The 4,723-nt window shown below is 42.8% G+C and overlaps 1 pseudogene; it reads right to left on the bottom strand.

Moving 5' to 3' along the window:
• Nucleotides 1-1,134: 1,134 nt before the first annotated feature.
• On the bottom strand, nucleotides 1,135-3,981 carry LOC145862534 (sterol 26-hydroxylase, mitochondrial-like; annotated as a pseudogene).
• Nucleotides 3,982-4,723: the final 742 nt, after the last annotated feature.

Raw genomic sequence — 4,723 nt, 5'->3', positions numbered from 1 at the left:
AATGTGGATCCTAATAAAATACCAAATGTGCGGGGGCAAAGGTAAGTCGAGGTAATTGAGGTAATATGTACAGTACCAGTCCAAAAATTGGACACACCTACTCATTCAAGGATTAGTCTTTATTTTTACTATTTTCTACATTGTATAATAATAGTGAAGACATCAAAACTATGAAATAACACATGGAATCATGTAGTAACCAAAAACAAATCAAAATATATTTTAAAATCTTCAAAGTAGCCACCCTTTGCCTTGATAACAGCTTTGTATACTCTTAACAAGCTTCACCTGGAATTATTTTCCAACAGTCTTGAATGAGTTCCCACATATGCTGAGCACTTGTTGGCTGCTTTTCCTTCACTCTGCGGTCCAACTCATCCCAAACCATCTCAATTGGGTTGAGGTTGGGTGATTGTGGAGGCCAGGTCATCTGATGCAGCACTTCATCCCTCTTATTGGTCAAATAGGTTTTACACAGCCTGGAGGTGTGTTGGGTCATTGTCCTATTGAAAAACAAATGATAGTCCCACTAAGCCCAAACCAGATGGGATGGCCTATCGCTGCAGAATGCGGTGGTTGCCATGCTGGTTAAGTGTGCCTTGAATTCTAAATAAATCACTGAAAGTGTCACGAGCAAAGCACCCCCACACCATCACACATCCTCCTCCAGGCTTCATGTGGGAACCACACATGCAGAGATCATGTTCACCTACTCTGCGTCACAGAGACACAGCGGTTGGAACCAAAAATGGACTCATCAGACCAAAGGACAGATTTCGTTGCAGCAATTCGACCATGAAGGCCTGATTCACTCAGTCTTCTCTGAACAGTTGATGTTGAGAGGTGTCTGTTACTTGAACCATGTGATGCATTTATTTGGGCTGCAATTTCTGAGGCTGGTAACTCTAATTAACTTATTCTCTGCAGCAGAGGCAACTCAGGGTCATCCTTTCCTGTCCTCATGAGAGCCAGTTTCATCATAGCGTTTAATGGTTTTTGCGATATTAACAAACCAAAAGTCTACCTTGGATTTTAATGAAATAAAATACTGAAGTTAAGGGTGAAAGTGAATGTATATCTCTGGATATACAAGTGTGATCGTATCTCCACACACAGGATGAAAATAAAAGTACTTTAGTTCACCAATAGCAAACATTTCCAACAGTACAAGATGGTAGAAGTGTAAGTCACATTTTTGGGGAAGAGGTGGTGCCCCACAACTAACGCAATTTTCCACATTGATACGGGCGTTTCCTGGTACTCCTGGGTACATCCTGCAGAGAGAGCATAGAAGAGAGTCACGAGGGGTAGAGAGGAAAGGATTGGCTCCATTTGAGTAATTAAGAATAAATTATAGGCACATTGACGAATACTGCATGTAACAACACATAACTCATTATGAATATAATAACTTTAATAACCCATTATGAATTTTATAATGAGTGAATTTACGGAATGACAGATGACTGACAACTTACCGTAGTGTCTCCCTGACAACAGCCTTGAGCCAGGGCATTCTAGTGATGTCATCACTAGTAGGCACCTTGTCCCCTGGGCAGACACTGATCACTTCCTGGTACAGCTTCTCCTGGATCTCTGGCTCCAGGGCCATGTGGTACAGAAACCACGAGATGGTGTTGGATGTCTGCAGCATAGAAATACAATTACAATAGGAATAGGTTGTAGGCTAATAATATTAGTATTATGTTAATTGACCAGTAATTATATTTTTATGGTCTGATTAGGGAGGCGGGCACCAATGAGAGACAATGGTACTGATACTGTTATGGTGTTAACTGTGACTGTCTTTGACGTAGGTAGCTAATGTGGTTATGTTGAAAATGTTCACAATCTAAAATAGCTGAAAATAACAACAAAAAAACATGTCCCCCACCAGGCCTTCACCCCTTTCTCCACTACTGTCGCCACCCTGTCACACCCTACTGTGAAACAGCGCTACAAAAAAAACACACACACACACCTCACCGTATCGACCCCAGCCAGCAGTAGCTCAGTGACAGACATCTGTTCACTGACCAGGAGGTGTGTGAGGTACTCTCCCTCCACCGGCTAGCCCAGACAAACCTTCTGCTCGATCTCCTCCATCTTCTGAAGCACCTGCTCCTCCGCTGTATTGGGACAGAGGTCAGAGGTTACAGTAAGCAGCACAATATAGATGCTTAGGGTAAATCTCAAGTCTTTTCTCAATTCCTTGTGTAGCAGATGGGGATCTGTGAAACCACAGGAGCCTGGTGATGGGAGGATGGCTCATAATAGCTGGAATGGAGTAAATTGAATGGTATCGAACACGTTTGATGTGTCGATACCATTCCATGTATTCCATTCCAGCCAGTACTATGAGCCTGTCCTCCCCAATTAAAGTGCCACCAGCTGCCTGTGTGTGAAACTCATACCTCAGCCTGAAGTGTCCCCACTTGCGCTGCCTCCCTGACCAAGGCCCTTCTCCCCCGATTGCTCAGTTTGGCCGGGCGGCCAGCTCTAAGAAGAGTCTTAGTGGTTCCAAATTTCTTCCAATTAAGAATGATGGAGGCCACTGTGTTCTTGGGGACAATCAATGCTGCAGCAATGTTTTGGTACCCTTCCCAAGATCTGTGCCTCGAAACAACCCTGTCTGTCTCAGCCTCCAGTATTTATGCTGCAGTAGTTTATGTGTCGGGGGGCTAGGGTCAGTCTGTTATATCTGGAGTATTTCTCCTGTCTAATCCGGTGTCCTGTGTGAATTTAAGTATGCTCTCTCTAATTCTCTCTTTCTCTCTTTCTATCGGAGGACCTGAGCCACCATGCTTCTACACCTGCATTGCTTGCTGTTTGGGGTTTTAGGCTGGGTTTCTGTACAGCACTTTGAGATATCAGCTGATCTAAGAAGGGCTATATAAATACATTTGATTTGATTTTGATTTGGGAGCTCTGTGGACAACTCCTTCAACCTCATGGCTTGGTTTTTGCACTGACTTGCACTTTCAACTGTGGGACCTTATATAGACAGGTGTGTGCCTTTCCAAATCATGTCCAATCAATTCAATTTACCACAGATGGACTCTAATCAAGTTGTAGAAACATCAAGGATGATCAATGGAAACAGGATGCCACTGAGCTCAATTTCGAGTCTCATGCACATGAGAAACATTATGTCACATGAGAAACATTATGTCACATAACATATCATCAACAACTTAAACACATTGCATTATTTTCATATGTGAAACGAGTGAGAGCGTGAGTGCCCTCAAAATATCCTACATCCTCCTCATTCACAAGTTTGCAGTAGAGGTTACTTGAGTTCATGGGTATGTGATAATGTGTAATGTTATGTGAAATTTTATTGTGCAGTCTACCTTTTCAATCTTTGTTATACACTTTGAAAAAAGGTGCTATCTAGAACCTTAAACGGTTCTTCGGCTGTACCCTTAGAATAAGGGTACAGCCTTTTGGGTTCCATATAACAAACCTTTTAACAGAGGTTTCTACATGGAACCCAAAATAGTTCTACCTGGAACCAAAAATGGTTCTAGCTGGAACCAAAAAGGGTTCTCCTATGGCGACAGCCGAAGAATCATTTTGGAACCCTTTTTTATAAGTGTACATGATAGAGCATGTGATGCCATACAAATGTCTCACTTATTCAGTCATTCACTCACAAATTCAGTCATTGACTCACTCACTCGTTAACTCACTCGCCCACTCATTCACTCACTTGTTCTCTCACTCCCTCACTCACTCACTTATTCATTCACTCACTCACCTACTCACTCACTCACTCACTCACTCACTCACTCACTCACCCTCACCACTCACTCACTCACCACTCACTCACCCTCACTCACTCCTCACTCCTCCTCAATTCATTCACTCACCAACTTTAAAGAGGTGATCCCAGACAGCCACAAAATGTTTCCAGAAGGGGAGGTAGGGCCAGGTGGACTTGGGGAAGAGAATGATGATTGGAGAGAGGCGGAACATCTCTCCTACTGAGACGATGAACTTCTGAGTCTCTTCAGGAACCTCCTCATTCAGACAGCCCATACGGGTCTTAAACAACACTGAACAGATCGCTGAGCGAGAGGAAAACAACAGTATCACTTTATTTGACAGTAGATAGATTAGATTGATCCTTTATTGACCCTTGAAGGGCGAAATGTTGGTAGCGAAATGACCAGGTATTTAATGAGAAGTTAACACAGTAAAAACCTATGAATATCTTGTCTGCTTCTTTAAGACTATATAATGAGGAGGATGACATACGTAGGATGATGTAATAAGATGCCGGCTCTCATACAGTGTTTAACAGTTAGTCAGGGTGACATCATATTATAGGCTGACATCGTTTGATCGTCATTCGTCACTGTTGCCCTTGACCGATGAACAGACTGACCTTAAATACTCTCACATATGACCCATCTCTCTGTCTGTAAGGGAATTCAAGCGATCAGTCACTCGCTCTACAATGCTTTATCTAATCAACTACCATGGCTAAAGATCACACACCTGATTCAAATCATCAAAGCCTAATGATGAGATGATGATTTGAATCAGGAGTGTAGTGCTAGGGAATAAACAAAAATATGCATCCCTTTGGGTCCCCAGGACCAGGATTGAGAACCGTTGTTCTAACACAGTGGTTCCAAAGCTTTTTATAGTCCTGTACCTCTTCAAACATTCAACCTCCAGCTGTGTACCCTCTCTAGCACCAGGGTCAGCACAC

The sequence above is a fragment of the Salmo salar genome, chromosome 21, assembly GCF_965601325.2.
Source record: "Salmo salar chromosome 21, fSalSal1, whole genome shotgun sequence".
NCBI classification, from domain to species: domain Eukaryota; kingdom Metazoa; phylum Chordata; class Actinopteri; order Salmoniformes; family Salmonidae; genus Salmo; species Salmo salar.
This window is presented reverse-complemented; position numbering and strand designations above follow the sequence as displayed.